This window comes from Sapajus apella, unplaced genomic scaffold (genome assembly GCF_009761245.1).
Source record: "Sapajus apella isolate SASKATOON/1434 unplaced genomic scaffold, GSC_monkey_1.0 scaffold6, whole genome shotgun sequence".
Lineage (NCBI taxonomy): Eukaryota > Metazoa > Chordata > Mammalia > Primates > Cebidae > Sapajus > Sapajus apella.
The window spans coordinates 23079615-23100106 of NW_022436946.1; the positions used below are offsets into that span (position 1 = coordinate 23079615).

General features: G+C 36.5%; 1 pseudogene; it reads right to left on the reverse strand.

Annotated features, from left to right (window-relative positions):
* Nucleotides 1-271: 271 nt before the first annotated feature.
* LOC116548991 lies at nt 272-2628 on the reverse strand (annotated as a pseudogene).
* Nucleotides 2629-20492: the final 17864 nt, after the last annotated feature.

Below are 20492 nucleotides of genomic sequence, written 5' to 3' on the forward strand. Positions count from 1 at the left end.
TGGAGAAAAGGCAGGGAACGGTGAAAAGCATGGGTTGTTATGCAGCAGGGCATCTCTGGGTATTGGCCAGTGGAGGTTTAAAGGCCTTGCTGGGAAATAGGATGCAGGGAAGGATGGAAGAAACAAAATGTTGAAAAGGTTTTCTAACAAGGACTGCATAAGTGCTCAAACTACTCACTCCAAAAGAAATGGAAAAATGTTCAGATTCCTGGAATGTTTCAGTCATTCTGAGCTTCAAGTCACCCCTAAGAACCCAATATCTAAACTCTCTTTAGGACTGAAACAGAAGAGCTCTTGATGGCCAAGGGGCATAAAAATTATCGTCAAATACACGGCTGTTTCTTTTGTGGATGCCACTGTGTTTAATGTATATCCCTAGGGGAAAGTCAAGAATCAATGTATTTACTTTTCAAGAGGCAGTTACAGTCATTTTTTCAAAACATTTCTTGAGCTGCTTCTGTGTGGAGGGTAGGAAGGCAGTACATGTGGTGGGTGAGTAAGCCCACAAGCTCAGCAGTTAGACTGCCTGGGTTCAAAACCCAGTACCACCACTTACTATCTTTGTGAACTTGTACACATGAATTAACCCTTTCATAACTCAGTATACTAATCTATAAAGTAGCAATAATAATGGTATCTATCTCGTAGAATTTCTATGAGGATTAAATAAAATATTACTTAAGACTGCAATATTCAGTAAATGCTTATTTTTTATTAGTTTTCTACATGTGAGGCTCTGTGCTACCTGTAGGGGATCTTTGGATGAATAAGATGCACATACTTTTTTGGTTATACTTTAAGTTCTGGGGTACATGTGCAGATCATGCAGGATTGTTACATAGGTATACACATGCCATGGTGATTTGCTGCATCCATCATTCTTAGCAAACTTACACAAGAACAGAAAACCACACACTGCATGTTCTCACTCATAAGTGGATGTTGAACAATGAGAACACATGGACACTGTGAGGGGAACATCACACACCAGGGCCTGTTGGAGGGTAGGGTTGCTAGGGGCAGCATAGCAGGGTGTTGGGAGATTGGGGAGGGGTAACATTAGGAGAAATGCCTAATGTGGATGACAGGGGAATGGATGAAGATGCACATATGTATTAAATTCAAATTTATCACAGATTCAAGCATGAGTCTAAGCCGTGCCTATTTCTGGAATTTAGACCTGACTGGCCAGTTGATTGAGAAGGTTCCATCCAGAAGTACATGGGCAGAAGGAACTCAGGAGCATCCAATAGTAGAGCCCAGAAATTTTATCAGAGGGGGCTTTCTGAGTGAAGTTTGTATCTGTCAATCACATTAATTTGGCACTTAACTCCCTTTGGAGTCACATCTGTTTGGCTGTGAATGGAGATGATACTGGACATTAAAGTAAAGACCCTGAGAGCATCCAGCATGCCTGTAATCCCAGCACTTTGGGAGACTGAGGAAGGGGGATCACTTGAGGTCAGAAGTTCAAGACCAGCCTGGCCAACATGGTAAAATCCGGTCTATACTGAAAATACAAAAATTAGGCACACGCCTGTAGTTCCAGCTACTCAGGAGGCTGAGGCAGGAGAATCACTTGAACCCAGGAGGCAGAGGTTGCAGTGAGCCGAGATGGCGCCATTGCACTCCAGTCTGGGTAACAGAGTGAGACTGTCTCAAAAAAAAGAGAAATAAGAAAACCCTGTGCGTCGAGGTCCCTGAGGAACGCATCGCACTTGTTCACCAGGGCCACCAATTCATCTAGCAGAAGCTGCTCGCGTCGCTTCTGGGCCTCGGTCTTCTGCCAGTCTTCAATGGCTAGCATTGCTCGCAATTCCCAGTTGAGCAGCTCATACCGTCATTCTAAATCATGTTCTTTTTCCAGAAGAGAGAGCTTATTCATTCTCCTTATTAAGGCATTTTTCTTATTAGCTAACATAAACCATTCCTGCATCATAGCTGCTTCTTCTGTGTTCCTTCCTGTGTCCATGAGATAGCGAAGGCACTTCTCCACCAGCGTGGCACGTGTCAATTATCGCTGAGTTTCAGTTATCGCTGCCTTCTCCTCATTTCCTTTCTTTGTATCTTCCTGTATTGATCTCTGCCTTTTCATCTCTGGTCTATTCTCAATATATTGGCTGAAAGACTGAAGTTGAGTTTTTCTGACTGTAGAATCTTTGCTGAACACAACAGGATTTTTAAAACGTTCTGTTGTTTTTTGTAATCGTTCAATCCGGAGATCTTCTGTGCCATTCTTAATGTCCTGCTCTGAGCTCTCAGTTACAGCTTTCTGGGCAGCACTGGAGGATGAATTTGCCACCTGTGGCTGAACTTCTAGGAGCTTCTTCAGCTTCAAGTCCACCAACTTGTTCGGGAGTATCAAGGTCATTTTCTAAGTTAGTAAGTTCATCTCCACCTCCTACAACAAAGCCTTCAGGAATCTCCTCGTTAGTATCTATCTCAATATTATCATTTTCATCTCCAGATGCCTTTGACCTTTCTTTCAACTTTTCTGCAGCCATTTCAACATAGCTGGGAAGTTCTGACATCTTCACTCCAGATTGAGCTTCTGCTATTAGCTGACGAGCTCTCTCTCTCAGCTGCCGACGTCGCTCTTCATCTTGCTGATCACTTAGCTGCCTGTTGCAGAGTGTTTACCAGTGGAGTTTTTCTGCGGTTGTTTTGCGTTTCACTGTAAGGATAATGTAGTTTCTCTCCTCTGCTTTCCTCAGAGGATGGTCCTTTGACATAGCCAGAAACAAGCCCTGTGGTTTGAAGGTGAGCTGTGAGGATGGGACTAATTGATATTCACCAATTTACAAAGACAGTCTTATCATCCGCGAATACACCATCTTTTTATCTGGATAATTATTTCTTACATCATGCTTGATTCCTACATTTTGTTGGGTCTCAACAGTGGCTCACGAATGCTGTTAATATTTATTCTGTATTGATTAAAAAAGTCTGTCTTGCCACTACAAGTAAATCCCCCCTTTAATATTTTCTTCTTTAGCATAGCACTGTCATTTTTTTTTGTGGGAAAATGGTTGTTTATTTATTACAAGACTGAGTCATATGTGAATTTTCAATAAAAGCAGAAACTTTCTTACCTTAAAAAAAAAAAAAAAAAGAAAACCCTGAGAGGCATAGAGGTGGGAAGAGGTGGCATGGGGCACACAAGCAATGACAAAGGGTATCGCAACAACAGGAAGGGCCAAAAAATCTCTCTGGTTGCTCCACAAGCTCCTGCACGGCTCAGAGCTGTCTTAGCTCCTCCCATCTCAGTGAACAGAGTGGAAGGTAGCAAGTTCCCAATGTGTGACGGCCACGCTGAGCAGAAATGGTAGGTACAGGACAACTGACAATCTAACCTGTTGATCAGTGCTTTGGGATATTTTCTGGGACAATTAGAAATTCAAGGGCTCAGCAGAAGCATTGTGGGAAGAATCAGGGTACCATGTGAGTCACTGTGGAGCAGGAGCCAGTGGAATATGGATATTGCTTTAAATGGGACCCTGTTTGAATCCACAGACTGTTATGGTCTAGGATAACTCAGTTTATATAAAGGGAAAATTTTATAATGAAAGAGGTTCCAAAATGGAATATAGCATCAATTACTGGAGTTGGTTACACAGAGTCTGAATAGCCACTCAGTGAGGAGATGTTAGATAGAGGATTATTAAAGTGTAGAAATAAATGACCTTTTAAGATTCTTTCTAACTGAAAATCTTTGACTCTAAAACCATTAGAATTTTAGATAAAAGTTATTTCTACTTACAGGCTGCTTGCTTCTTTTGTAGACATTCTTGCAAGTGCTTTATCAATTTTTTTTCTACAGATAGAGTTTGCTTGCATTATAAAAATAAGCTGTTAGGATATGAGCTACTCCATGATAAGAACCAGATTTTATTCACATTTGTATCAGCAAGGAAGATCAATCTGCAGAATTTAATGGAAGTGTCTTGGCTCTTATATTTTTTCTTTCAAATCATTGTTTTAATGGTTTTGACAGCTTACTATTTAAAGACGCTCTATGTCATTAGCTCATAAAATGTTTTTGATACTGAGATATCAATGCTAAAAAAAGACAAGTAATACCTTATAGTTACTATATTAACAAGAATCTTACCATACATCCTCTTAGTTAATCCTTGTACCTTTCTTGCCCATATGAGGCAATAATATATACATGTATTTTTTTAATGTGGCTCAAATATTTAGGCAATCTGACCTATGTCAGTTATATATTTTGATGGTTAAGATAATTTATTTAAAAAATTCTTCTTTTCCTCTTCTTATCTGTAGCTCCTTTGTGGCACAGTATAGTTGACAGCGACTGAAATGTTAATTATTCCAGGGACTTCTTGGAGGGAGGGAAGGAGTAGGCAAATATTTCAGTATTGATTAAACTAATAAGGTAAAAACATGAAGCCTTGGTAGTCAAACTTCTGGCATCATCCTGCAAGTGTGGTGATTCCTCATCATCAAAATGGGAAGATCTTGGTTCCCTATGCCTTCTCAGCCTTCTACATGAGTGGAAGGACTTTGGAGAAGGCACATTATCCACTTAGACTTCAGTTTCCACATTTATAAAATAAGGGTCTTGAACTTGGCGGTTGTTATCATACTTTTTAGTGCTAGCATTTTATGGTACTTCCTCAACCTTCCAACTCTATTTCACTATTTTCTGAAGGCACCTGTGACAGATTAAAATCCTTTGACAGGTTTATAAAGTTTTTCTCCTGAATAACAATAACTTGATAGTTTGTTGCCTGGAAAAAATAAATGCAACTAAAGTGAGGGAAATGTAAATATGACAGCAAATGAGCAAAGGAAAACCAGAGGACATGGAGAGGTGGTAATGTCTATGGATATGGTTTTTTTGATCCTCTGGGTTTTAAAGGAAAATTAATCATTTTCTCTTGGAATGCTCATTTCAAACACATATGAATTGTGACCAAATTTTATCTCCTGCCACTGACTCCACTGGGGAACTTCTGGTGATAAATCTTCTTGTCAGTATACACTGTCTCCCAGAATTGCAAGCATGTTGAAATGAAAAAAATCTAGGTATGCTGAATACAACAGAGACAGGCCAGGGCCATCCTATATAAAATTGTCTTTTATTCCCCTAAAGAAAAACGGCAAAGTTTACATATAAAATCAGAGACAGCATTTTGGGTAATATGGCAATAACCACTTGAAGTCCAAGAGTGGTATGAGGCAACCACTTTGGAAAATTTTGTATATTTTAGTCATTCTGTTTTAAATGGAAAGAAGAAGCAAGTGCAAAACCACATGTAAAAGAATGTCTGATAGTGCAAGAGAGTTGGTAACTAGAAGATCATTAGTTGTTTTCTGCAATCCTGAGCAGAGAAAGTGTGTTTGTCATAAATGGTTGGATACCAGGCTACTACGCAGTGCACAAATATGACTTCTTGCCAAGGACCGTTTTCGATCATGGTTCTGAACAGCATATTATTTACCTACTTGGCAATTGTTATTAAATACTACTAATAAACTTCTTCTAAGGAGAAAGGGAAGAACAGGGATGTCTACACGTGTCTAGCACAGGAGAGTAAATGGATTAGGGATTGGAACTCGAAGAAACTACAGAGAGATTTTCTCCAGACTACAAGTGCAACTAGAGATCCCTATGTCACAGAGTCATAGAAAAAATATAGGTTAGGTTGGCTTTTGACTTTATCATAAAGTATTTAAGGCATGAAAATGCATAAAGATAACTCAATTATTGCCTATGGAGTCACCACCTAGTTCAGAAATGAGATGTTGCTAATGCAGGTAAAATTGATTAGTAAGTCTTTCTTCTTTTTTTTTTTTTGAGACATAGTTTCACTCTGTCGCCCAGCTGGAATGCAGTGTCACAATCTTGGCTCACTGCAACCTCTATCTCCTGGGTTCATGTGATTTTTGTGCCTCAGCCTCCTGAGTAGCTGGGATTACACGCGTGTGCCACCATGACCACCTATTTTTTTTTTTTTTATTTGCAGAGACTCAAACTACTGACCTCAAGTTATGCACCTGTCTTGGCCTCCCAAAGTGCTGGGATTACAAGCATGAGCCACTGCACCTGGCTGATGAATAAGTTTTTCCAACAATATTTTTCTTCCTGCTTCCAGAGTTACCGATATGCTACATTGGTATATCTTTTTCCACAAATTTCATGTAAATGTGTATACATTATATATATATATATATAATATATATACACATAAATCCATGTATACATACATATATGTATACATATATATTTTTTCTTAAATAAGGGCATGGTCTTAATATATAATGTCTTTGCAAGTTCTTCAGTTTGTATAGTTATAATTCTCAAATATTATTCTGCAATCTACTTTTTTTTTTTTTTGAGACGGAGTTTCGCTCTTGTTTCCCAGGCTGGAGTGCAATGGCGCGATCTCGGCTCACTGCAACCTCCGCCTCCTGGGTTCAGGCAATTCTCCTGCCTCAGCCTCCTGAGTAGCTGGGATTACAGGCACGCACCACCATGCCCAGCTGATTTTTTGTATTTTTAGTAGAGACGGGGTTTCACCATGTTGACCAGGATGGTCTCGATCTCTTGACCTCGTGATCCACCCGCCTCGGCCTCCCAAAGTGCTGGGATTACAGGCTTGAGCCACCGCGCCCGACCCTGCAATCTACTTTTTAAAAACTTTTTGTTCAATATTGCATATGAGAATTCTTTATGTTCATCCATTTTCCTTTAATTTTTTTCATCCATTTTATTTCACTATATGATTATATGCAGTTCATTTATCCATTCTCTTGTTGAGGGTTATTTGAGCTGTTGCCAGTATTTTGCTGTTATAAACGATGTTTCTACAGACATTTTAAAATGTTTTTCTGGGTTCCCAAATAAATACCTAGAAGTGAGACTGAGTCTTAGGACATTTATGTCTACTTTATTATATTTGTCAAATTTTGCTTTCCAAAATATTTGTAGGGTTTACATTTACTGCTGGTGATTTAGCTCTATTTGCCCATATTCTGGGTTTCTTGTGGATATGTTTTACCTCATTTTATTTGAGATGTTCCCTGTAAATTTTTTGTTTTACTCATCTAATTCCCCTCTAGACAGAACATTTCAACTAATCAATTTGAAACTTCTATTCATTACTATTATAAATTCATTTATTCACTCAATAGAAAGTAATGTTTTGGTAGTTGTGTTCTCTAACTTACCATAAATTTGTATTTTCTTCTTTTGTAGAATTCCTCACATTACACAAGTATTCTGCTAAAAATGATGTTCTCTTTCTTCCTTGGAGATTCACAATGCATTAACATATTAAAGATTCTTAATAATTTCTCCAGTAAATAAACTTGATAATTAATTCTTTTAATGTATCATTTTTCAAAATTAATTGACTATGGAATTGTCTGTTACTATAACACCTTGTTAAACCCCTGCATTGCTGTGTACCACAGAACATAGTTTGGGAAACATTGTTCAATTAACAAGCCCTTGTGTAAAAGAGCATGCTTCAATTCAGAAACACACGAGTTGAACAAATATTTGATACCAATTGACTTTACAGAATGTATTTTCACAATAAGAAAGTAAAAACTGCCTCTCGTAATTAAAAGAAATAACTATTTTTAATGTGATATCTTACTTTTTCATCTAAAAAAAGAAAGATATTTTACATATTGAATATATTTTACGGTAAGATCTTATAATTTTTCAACAATATAATATGAAAGATTAACAGGAAGACAAATACAAAGGAAGTATTTTACTGTTCCTCAGGCATTTTTCTCAAAATTTGCATAAATGATGCATCTTATTCCTTATTTAGTTAATATTTTAAGACTCCTGAAATTTCTACTGTCTATTCTGAAATACCCTAAGGCATATCAGTGTATTTATAGAACAGCAGAATAGAAAGGAATGGCTAAAATCTCCTATGACATTCAACTATAATATCCAGGAGTTATGCCTGACTAATTTCCAGGTTCTACTACATGGGCAAGCCTCAGTGTTCAATAGTGTGTGCTTTTAAAAAACAATCAGTGATATGACACTGAAAATAAAACAATAACATCTATTATCAGGACAGCACTATGGGACATTCATTCATTTATTCATTTAGTCATAAAATATTCACAGATCCTGATCTCATGTGCCTCACCATCTCCCACACACGTAAGAAGACCACAATGCAAAGACATGTGATCATATTTCATGGGAGTATCAGAAGGACAACTAACACGGATGGAAGCGGAAAAGCTGGGATAGTGTTTAGGATTAGAGACAGGGTTTTTGTTCTTCCTTCCACTCCTCACCCTTACCTTGTTCTGTTCTTTTTCTTAGGAAGACTAACCTCAGGAGGCTCTGTTTTCTAGCCTCCTGAGTCATCTGACCTGTTAGACAAGGCTAGACATCAGTGGTTGCCACTGACAGGACATGAGGAGGGAGGTTATTTTTGTGATTACAGTTTCTCCCTGGCAAGCCCTTCTGGGAATTCCAGCTTCCTGCAGTTTTTCCTAGTAATGCCATTTTCTTCTTTAGTCTTCTAAGCTTAGGGACAGTTTCCTGCTTTCTTTATTCTTAGGGTTGACCTACTCTGCCCTAGCTGGATCCTTAGACTCTTCCTCTTATGCAAAGTCAATTTCCTGTGCTAATTTCTTATGTTTTACATACTTAGATTAGTTTTTATCTGTTTTTCTCTTTAGATCCTGATACATACAGAATTTTTTAAAGTAGATAAAATCTGAACTGAGTCTTTCAAGGATAGAAGGCATTATCTAAGCAAATAAGAGGAACAGACAGAGCCTTTGTTCAAATCTGATGACAAGAGTCCAAACTGGAGCATGTTTGTTTCTGAAGATGTTCAACTTGAAAGGGAAGGAGTTTTATCAATGACTTAACCCATTTCCTCTCAGTAGGCTCTTAGAACTCCTACACAGATTTGTCCACTGCTTCCCATCTGTATTCCACTTAGCAAGAGCTTAGATGCTGAGATAATGGAAAGATAATGAAAAATATTACATAATAATAGAGATGATAGAGTGTTTCATCAGAACAAATAAATTTCCAGAAGCAAGGATATTCTAGCATATTTTAAGTGAAATGTAAGTAACAGCCTCTTTCTAACGTGTACATCCATCTTACCATGCACACAGTTATGGCTCTTTAAGAGTAAATTACTCTTAGAAACATCCTGTGAACATCACTGCAACTCTATCAAGGAAGCCCTCTTATATGAAGGAAGTATTGCTATCAGGGAAAGACTATGAACTCTGGAGCTAAAAAGAACCTTCTTCAGAACTGTGATTCCCTCACTTCATCAATATGTGATCTTAGGCAACTTGTTAAATTTCTATAACCCTTTTTCTTTATTTGTGAAGTGAGGATAATAATGACTAACTTTTGAAGTTATTTTGAAGATTACATAATGAAATTTCGGGCCGGGGGCAGTGGCTCATGCCTGTAATCCCACAGCACTTTGGGAGGCTGAGGTGGGTGGATCATTTGAGATCAGGAGTTCAAGATCAGCCTGGCCAACATGGTGAAACCCTGTCTCTACTAAAAATACAAAAATTAGCTGGGCATGGTGGTGCGAGCCTGTAGTTCCAGCTACTTGGGAGGCTGAGGCTGGAGAATCATTCAAATCCAAGAGGCAGAGTTGCAGTGAGTGGAGATTGAATGACTGAACTCAACCTGGGTGACAGAGTGGAACTCCCTCTCCAAAAAAAAAAAAAAAAAAAAAAAGGAAAGAAATTTGGCATATAATTGATAATCATAAATGCTAGTACCTTTAATTCTCCTATAACATTTGCAAGTATAGTTTTTCAACATGTTATAAATGTTTACAAGGCCAAGTATATTTCCTGGGTAGAATGTAAATTAGTGAGAAACTTACAAAATAATAGTACCCTACATATATCTACTTCAAATGGAGTCGTCTGTCCATTGATTGATTGTTTCATTGATTCATTTATCTACTCATTAATATTTATTATGTATCCTTTATATGCTACAATTAGATTATGCCCAAGGATTTTAAAAGATTTTGAAAGAGACGTAATCTTCAAGAAATGAATGATCTAGAGGAGGAAGAGAAATTAAGAAGCCATAACAGGGGATGCACTACGATAGCAATATACACTAAATGTCACAAAAAAACATGAGTGGCTGAGTTTTGAAAGTGCAAGGAAGAGTTTCTGGAGATGTTATTCATGTAGAATTAATCAGGTAAAAGACTAGATGGAAGGACATTTCACATAAAGAAAATAGGAGATTTAAAAGGCCAAAAGGCCAAAGATGAGGCAAAGAGGCACCATACTCCATTTTCATGAGAAGTTGGGTCAACAACTACAGCTGTCTTGGTAGAAATTGGTATAACTTTTCCCTAGCCTTTCCAGACCATGCTATTTTAGATTATTTTTTCTAGACATATTCTAATTGCTAAATATTCTTCTAAAACTAAAAAAATAAAATGTGTGTCAAATAACCTAATGAGATAAATAACACTAACTAAAATACCAATGCTTCTTATCCATTATAATAAGCATTCTCTTCACGTTAAAATCACTTTATTATTGGCAGATACTCAGCCTATATTCAGTTCTATCCTTATTTGTTCTGTTTTTTTGAGGGTTGTAGGGAATGCTAAATTTTTCACACTGGTATATGAGAAGCCTGGATCTGATTCAAAGCTGTAGTTTTTGACCTGTACAGCTTAAAAATGGAAGTAACGTTTAAAATCTAGAAAGTTTACATGAAATTGAAATAATTTTCTGTGCAAAGTCAGTATTTCTGGCAATGCTGGGTCTGTATTTCCGGCATGTTTATCAGCAGAAGTCGATAGGGCCTGCCTTCTTTAGTCTGGGCTTGAGCCGGCTTGCCGCAATCACCGGTACTCAGAAGTTGCAACCCTTGGACCCTACAGGTTTCACTTACTTACAGAAACATCTGCCTGGCCATTTTGCATGTAAACATCTACATTTTAGTTTATAACCCTGTTCTAAATTTCCCTAGTTTTATCTGGATTTAAAAATCCTTTTTCATTTTTCAATTTACCATCTTGCCTTTATTCCTGGTGACTTTATCCTGTTTCTATCAGGCTCGTTTCAGTAAAATGAAGTTATATTTGCTTTTAATATTTAAAGATTAACTCAGCCAATGGGGTGAATAATAGATACTTTTATGTTATCAATGTATTTGTTTTATTGGGTATTTTGCCTATATTAAAAATGCAGAATGGGGCTGGGATTACATATCAAGTGGTGTCTGGACACAAATGGACTTTTTACACAGTGTGAACCTTTTCAGAAGTATCGTGTTGCATGTATCCTAATTTCTTCTAAGATATATTACAGCCTACCACACACATTGAAATCTGGAGATTTGGTTTGGATAAGCAGTATCTACTAAAAAATTTATGTATTTTAAGTTAGAAATGGTGTTAGTTTAGATTCAACTGGTTGATGGAATACTTGACTCCTTGACTCTCCTAACTATATATTTAACCACCATGTCTGACATTTAATAACATGAGGATTTTAAGTTTCATAAAGCAGATTCAACTTAACTGAAACATGGAGTAAAAAATGTAATGTACAAAGAAAAAAACACGATATGACTATTTTTCTAATCTCTTGGCACAGTATGTATACACGTACGTGTGTGTATTTGTGTATATATCTGTATCCACACTTTTATAAGAGGCTGTGTAATTGCATTGTCTTATTTGATCTTAACAATCCCAGTCAGCTGGATGGATATTATGATCTCTTTCTCTAGCAGATAAGAAAACCGAGTCTCACTTAAGATAAGCAACCTGCCAAAACACAAGTAGATAATAAGAAGCAGACCTGGAACTGAAAACAAGGTTTCTGAATTTAAGTCAAGTCATTTATACAATAAATATTTATTGACTATATGCTTCATGCTGTGTTTCTGCTAAATCCTAGAGCTATAATAATGAAGGAAGCAGTTGCTGCCCTCAAGGTCCTCACAGATACACAAATCAGTATTACGCAGAATAGTTGGTAAAATTGTAGAGATACTTCGAGTGCATGATGGAATACTCATGAGGCCACCAAAGGTTGCTTTGGGGTGGAAGGTCTGGTTAAGAGAAGGCATTTGGATAAAATGAGAGTGAGGATTGGCACAGCGAGGACAGAAGGAGGAAAAATGAGCAAATGCATGTATGGAGGGGAAAAGCAGGAAATCCTAAGCAGTCATGGCTATGACAGAAAAAGTTTCGGTAGGGAGGGGTGAGGCTGACAAGATGGACAGGGATGGAAACAGCAATGGGTACCACTCTAAGGCCTCTGGCTTTTATCCTGCTCAAGGTTTAGAAAAAACTGAAAGCATTAAAACATAAAGTGGGAAGCATCAGAATGTATCACATTCATTAAGTATTTTTTTACACTTTTCATTCAGTTGTATTTTTGTGTTGTATTGGAAACTGGGGTAATGTGTATATCTACAGTGTAGTTCTAAATGTGAGCAGAAACAATATAGTAAAAATGTTAAGAAGCACAATTCTCTTTGTGGATATAAGCCTAGCAGAAACATTCTCACTTGTTTACCACAAAACATATATAAGAATGTTCATAGTAACACTGATCTTATTAGTTGAAAGTGATAACACATTTTGATATATCCATATAATAGAATTTTATGTAAAATGGGAATAAATGATTTTAAATCACACATGATGCCACTAGTAATTCTCACAAATAGTTCAAAATATGAGAAAGCTTATCTATGGTGTTGAAAATTAGGACAGTGGTTTTCATGGGAATGGGAGAGCAGTTTAAGGGGCAGACAGGGGACATGAGTATTCTTGGATGCTGTGATGTATGCATGTATGTATGCATGTATGTATGTATGTTTGTATATATTGTTCTGAGTGCCTGTTACCTGAGTGTGTTTATTTTTCCTTGAGGAATTTCCCATTGTGTGTGTTTAGATGGGAATCAGGGCTCCCAAAAGGACTTAACATTCTCTTTTTGCAAAGTAGCAAGACTATTACTGATGCGCCTGCTCAGGATTTTGAGACTGGTGTGCCAAGATGGAAGAACATTGAGTGAGTGCTCGTAACAGTGGTAGCTGGTCCATGGTAGTCCACCAGTTACAGCCGCTAGTGTCACATGGGGCAAAATGAACACAGAAGTCAAACCAACTTCTGATTGGATGACGTTGGTCACATTCTCTGCTGCCTAGTGTCCTTCCACTCCTTTTGGTCACTGAAGCCTGCTTTTATATCCTTCCTAGCAATTCCATGACTTGGCTTTTTGTTGAATTATCCAATCTCTCTCTCTCTCTCTCCCCCCTCCCCCCCCGTGTGTGTGTGTGTGTGTGTGTGTGTGTGTGTGTGTGTGTGTGTGTGTAAGTAGAAGGATAAGATGATCCAGGGACTTTGTGTAGAGTGAGTAAAGTCCTAAACTACAGAGGATGGCCTGGGATTGGCTAGCATTAAAACAGCGGGCAGAGGAAAATGAATCTGGAAAAGAAGTAGAGAATGAAGCCTCACAGGAAGTAGAGAAGTAAGAGAATAAGGACAGAGTGAAATCTGGGAAGTAAAAGATGTTGTAAATTTTAAGATCATAGTGTCAAATGAGGAGAGGGCTTAAAACAATAGTGTTTGGAAAATATACCCTGTATTTGGTGATTAGAAGGCAATTGATTACAAGAACTACTTCAGTAGATTACAGAAGGAAGTGAGATATAAATGAGAGGTGAGGTAGAGGAGAGAGTAAATACATGCAACTCATCTGATGTTCCTTTCCATTGCTCTAGCATGGATGGAACAAGTGGAGGGTTACCCATAGTCCTCATAGGCTGTACATTCAGTAATTGCCCTTCTTTTGTTACTTGGAAACACTCTTCGCTTCACTGTAGGTTTTACTCAGTTCACTCAGTTTTAGGTTGGATTCTGTTTTCTCTAACCAGGGACAATGGAGTTGTGAAAGTATGGGGAGCCAGGCTTCTCAGGATGGCTTCATGACCTTATTTTCTACAATACTATCACGTAAGTTTGCACAAATGTATCAGGTTTACTGATATGATCAGGGTAACTCACAAAGAAAAAGTATTATTTTTTGATGACTATTCTTACGGGTCACAGGCAAAGCCACAAGAAGTAAATTTCTTTGCAGGGACTCTTTTGAGAGAATCCCAAATATCTAATTTTGCATCCTTGCTTCCCTTTGAAAGGCATATCCTTCTTTAATTCAGGTTTCTACAGTTCTCTTTCATTTTTCACAAAATCCCATTTCCTGGTTATGATGTTTAGTTCTTTCAAAAATGCACCTTCCTCCACTAGCAATTGGTTAAGTCTGACGTGTGAAGTTAGACCAGAGTTTGTCAACAGGGATTCTACAGAACTCTAAGATTCTAGGAAGTGTCAATTGGGGTTCCACAAGAGATTGTGAGTGAAAGGGAAATTAAAAAATGCACCCTTTAAAAATTTTACATTCTTGATTGCCATGTGGTAGGAGCACTCAGAGTGATAGACATTTAATAATCATCCCATTAGTAACTTAGTTAACGTTCATCAGCCTCATTTGTGGGTACACAGTAGGGCCATGTTTCAATGCTTGGGTCCTCTTCTCACTTTTGATATAACATGGGGAAGGCTATTTATAGTTGACGAGCATTGGATTTCATGGAAGGAAGGAAGGGAGGCAGGTAATGTCAGCTCTTCCCTTCTGCCATACATGCCTATTATTTGCTGCCAATGAACATTCAAAAGCAACAAACTCCTCTGGTGTAATAAAAAAAATTAAGGATACTTCATTTGAAAGAAGACAATTTTATATGCAGTGACTTTGCTGATTTCCAGACACTTAGCTATTGTTGCTAATGTTGCAAAATGTGGATTTTGTAGTTTAGAAGAGAATTCCATTGTGAAGTTTTTATTTTTTTCCATTTCATCATTTAACTTTTTAAATGGTTTTATCATTTATCTGTGACTCCTTATATTTTAATTATAACTATGTTTTGTTTTATGGTCAAATGAGGCAATTCCTGAGGATGAGCAAGTACAGACATCTTATTTCAGTTGGAAATGGAATCTTTATGTAGTTATCTGAAACTCAATTAATAAGTGAGTATTTGTATAGCATGATTTTCATATTAAGGAAACACACTTTTTGTGCATCTGTAGGTCTATAAAATTGTGTCAGGCTATATTTTAATTTTTATTTCTTCAACTTATGGATTTAGCAGCTTTACTATTCAACATTGTAAATATATTTTTATCTTGTAAATAACACTAATTAAAATCAATTTACAACAGTTATTTAAATTAAATCTATTGAACCTACTTTTAGAAAAATATCTCATTTGGCTTTAGCTGGTTATGTAACAGAAATTTACTATGTTTGCCTAACTTACAAAAAGGAAAGAAAGATTTGTTTCAAGAAAGGTGAACTACATTTAGCATTTATTTTTTTTCTAGAAAGTTTGGCTAGATAGTAATTCTTTTCTTATGGGAGAAAAAAACTACTTTTGTTTATACCATGCATCATGGGCTATACCTTTGGAGAATTTTGCATAGTGGAAATTTGTGATATGACTTTTAGAACTGCTTGGATAAAGTAGTTAAGTGAAGATAAAATTTCCTAAAAGATAAAACTCTGGTTTCCAATACCCGATTCTACTGACTTGTATTCAAGTTGATAATCCTTTGTGGGGAGTTGCAGCCACACAAAAGGAGCAGGCTAGGAAGATGGCCAAAATAAACATCCACTGAAAACCATCATTCTTGACTCAAGAGACCATTGACAATTATTATTGAATTATTATGTCTACAAATGATTAATGCTAATGTACCATGAGTTGTAGATACAATAATTTTTATGCAGTTTTCCCTGAGCCTTGAAAGATATTTTTAAATGTTTCATCATAGTTAAAAGACTGAAAAAAGCTGAGTTAGTCCAACACCCCAGAGAGCTTGAGGGAGACAAATTGTGTCAGATAAATTCAGAAGAAGGAAAGTGTCTTAGTCTGCTCGGGCTGACATAGCAAAATACCGTAGACTGGGTGGCCTAAACAACAGAAACTTATTTATTTATTTCAGTTCTGGAGGCTGGAAGTCTGAGATCAGGGTGCCAGCATGGTTTTGTTTTGGTGAGAGCTCTTTTGCTGGCATACTGAGGGTGTATGTATGGGGGAGGAATCTCTTCCTCTTCTCATAGGGCCTCCAATCCTTTGGATTAGAGCCCATCTCATATGACATTATTTAACCTCAATTAGTTCCTAAAATCCCTGTCTTCATATACAGTCACACTGGGGCTTACAGCGTCACCCTATGCATTTTGGGGAGGATTCAGTTCAGTCCACATAGAAAGGGATCATCTTAGCATCCTAGGCCTTGTTGTGCCGGTGTAGGAACAGAATCTCCAAGCAAGGTACCCTTTGAAGGTGTCTCCGTCAGTGTGTGATAATGTGTTTCTCCGTGCATAGTGGCTGGTAAGTCAAATCACTCACACACACACACACACACACACACACACACACACACACATATTTATTCTCATAAAAACTCGAGTTATACTCAAAAAAAGAAATTTTATTCTATGTCCTACAATCTGCAAGGCTGTCTCACTGCAATGAGGTGGCCTTTGCATCATGTTTCTTTGTTTTCTACTTACTACCATCTCCCACACTATATTGTGGATGATTTCTTCTGTAGATTTAGTATTTTGGGGTGCTAAAACATCATTATTGAAAGCTAAATAATTGAATTAAAAACATATACGTTATTTTATGTGTATCAATATAATATTAGAAGTGACATAGTAATTTCTGTTGTTGTATGTCCTAATCTGTATGTGGAAGTTTCATTGACAAGCTCATAAAATGGCAATTCCACACAACTTTGGGAAGCAATAATTTACATTATTAAAATTATCCTGAAAGTTCCTAAACTGGTTCTCAACTTATCAGTTAAAATATAAATTATTTTAATAGACCATCATGGTTAATTGCTCTTTATTGTACTTTGAAAATTAAAAATGTGTGTATATTTGTAGTAACTCAAGCAAAATATTAGATTGAAAGCTGCCATTTTAAATTCTACTAGACACAGAATTAATTCTCTATTATAAGAGTTTCCACAATTTGCCTTATGTAGCTATCTATTATCTATCTATCTATCTATCATCTATCAATTGATCTATCTCTCTAGTCTATCAGCATATGTGAATACATGTGAGTATATATATATATGTGTGTGTATACTCTCACTAATAATATTGGGAACAATGGAATAGTAAATATCAATGGAATAGCCTACATCATGTCTGCCCTTTCATCTTGGTTCAAAACTGTCTTAGAGCATCATAGTCAAACTTCCTTCTTACTTCTTCTCAATGTAACCCTTTCTCTTGGGGAGCTCCCCCGCCCCCGCCCCGGGCTTTCTCTGTGCATACATGTATGTACATGGACATAGGAAATTTTAGGGGTAGAAGATATCATTAAAATCATTGTCATGACAAGTCATCTCTACAGACACAGCATTGTAGAGATGAGAAAAATGATGCCAAGAGAGGATAAATTACTTGTATGAAGACTTATGTCTGCTGATGACAGTATAGGGTAAAATCCAGCTCTCATGTATTATACCCAGTCTAAGTATCACACTGTTCCCACCTCAATGCCTTTGCTCACTCTGTTCTTACCACAAGGATTTCTCACTCTGTTTCTACTTTGCCCATGTAAAATCGAAACCTTTTGTCAGCTCTTGTCAAGCTTCCTGGTTTACTGCTTGTGTCTGCCTTGTCCCACTTTGTAAGATAACTGTTACCTATTTCATGATTTCTCAATTGTATCTATTCTATTTTAAATCTGTTTCCATTTTTTTTTCTGTGAGACCTCAATGTAAAAGAGATAATAACACTAACATATCACTTAAAATTATTTTCAGCTTACTATATTATTAAGTGATATTAACATATCACTTAAAATTATTTTCAACTTACTGGTACACCACTAACAGTTTTACAAGCTCCTTTCATCCCTTTGGCTGAGAAACAATTACAGGCTGAGCAACTCTAAGCTGAAAATCTGAAATCTGAAATGCTCCCAAATCCTAGACTTTTGGAATGCTGACATGGCACCACAAGTCAAAAAGTCCACACTTACCCTCCTGTGATGGGTTGCAGTCAAAACGCTGGCATATAATGCATAGTTTAGTCAACGTCTTCAAGGAAAAAAGTGCCTAGACAACATAGCAAAAATGTGTTATGGACTTATTGAGGGGCTAAAACACTTTGCCTTCATAGAAGAACAAGAACTTGCGTCCATTTATAAAATCAAAGAGAGCCCTCTAAGACAAAAGCATTGTTAATGAGGCAGATGACTCTGGAGAAAATACATTAAAAAGCCATTCAGCAGAATGCTTCCTCGTCTCTAGAGAAACCACTTCCTGGTCGCTCAACTGCTTCTGATATTTCTTCTCATCTAAAAAAGTAAAATTCAGTGTACAGCAACCTTTTAATCACAACACAGCATCGCAGGTGAAGACTGAAAGTCTGCTCTTATTTGTTGTTGCTATTGTTTAGCAGAGGATACAAGTATTCTAGCGACGCTACTGTGCTGTTTGCTTACCTGAACACATTATTTTTTCACTGTATTAATAATGTATTTTTTACTTTTAAGTACTTATGTGTGAATAAGTGTAAGAAAACTATTGCTTATCAGTAGCATATAAATTCAAAGTCAGGAATGATGGCAATGCCAATCACAGATTGTCCTCTCGTGTGGCTGAATGATCCCTTTGCTTTCTGATAATCCAATGGACACAAACTTTGCTTCATGCACAAAATGACCAAAAATACTGTATAAAATTACATTCAGCCTATGTTTATAAGGCGTGTATGAAACATAAATAAATTTTGTTTTTAGGTTTTGGTCCCATTCTCAAGATATCTCATTATGCATATGCAAATATTCTATTATTGAAAAAAATATCTGAAATCCAAAACATTTCTGGTTTCAAGCATTTCAGATACAGGATACTCAATCCGTATTATGTTAATCCTGTAGATAAAGTAGGTGAGGCACAGGGAGTTAAATAATTCATCCAACTTCAAACAATGATATGCTCATTTTGCACAGAAGTCTTAACATGAAGTACCATATTTCGTTAATTTTAAGCTGAACATTTTCCTAAAAGTTTTTTTTACCTTGGAACCTGGGATGCATATTGTAATCAATAACACTTAATAAATGTGCAATACATTAATTTGCAGTGCTTTTGTTCTTTAGTCATATATCAGTGCATCTTATGATTGATAATATCTTAGCTTTGATAAAACGTGGTATTTTTTGTGCACCCTGTACAGTTCAAGAACTATTCACATGCAAATATTTGTAATCCGGAATTTAATTAGCATTTTAGAAAAGAGTGAGTGTGAATTAACCTTAAACAAAGAAGGTCAAGTGAATGATTCTTAAAGAGAGTATAGTATAGTCATGCATTACTTAACAACAGGGATTTGGGAGAGCAATTTCATTGTTGTGCAAACACCATAGAGTGTACTTACACAGACCTACATGGTATAGCCTACTATACACCTAGGCTATATGTTATAGCTTCTAGGCTACAAACTTGTACAGCATGTTACTGACCTAAACACTATAAACAATTGAAAAAATATTTGTGTATCTAAACATACCAAAACACAGAAAAGTTACAGCAAAAATACAGTATTATAATCTATGGCACCACTGTAGTATATACAGCCCATCATTGTTTGAAATGTCATTGTGCAGCACTTGGCTGTGTAGTATCAGTTTATGTTTGAAAAATATTTTCTTTGTTTGCTGACCTTGCATTACCAACCTATGCTCTATAATTTTGGAAGTGGAGATAAGACAGTAAAGACAGAATCAATCAGTGAAAGCCCTTTCCATAAGCATTCATTGGGTAGCCTACATGAATAAAAAGGTATTATATAAAACTGTTCCTGTTGAAGGTAAATGAAAAATTTAAAAACACATATGGAATTCATGCAACAAAATAAAAGGAAAAAGATATTAAAGAATGTAGTCTTAATTTGAAAGTTGGTGTTATTTGAAAAGAGATGAGACAATCACTGAAAGTTAACCATTGATGGCAATCAGCCATATGTGTTTCTCTATGACTCATTTTTTTTCTCAGAATAGGATTCATTTGCAAATTGTCAGAATTTGTGCTGTTCTTAGAGTGGTGAGTTTAATTTTAGTTGCCAAGAACTGTCTGTTCTTAAGAACTGCACACATTTTCAGTGTCAGTGTTGTACCTTGCCTTTGGTATGAATTTTCATCTCGTGTTGGTTATAGTAATTCATTAAACCCTGAACATAAATTGAATAAAAACTAACTAATTGCAGTCTATTAAAGAAATGCTAACAAATAAATGTTCTTAGTTTTTCAAATTTTGCTTTATTTTTTGTTTTAATATTTTTATAATACTTTTTTGAAACAAAAATTATAAAAATTTTCTTTTAACTCTAAAATAAATTACTGCTGT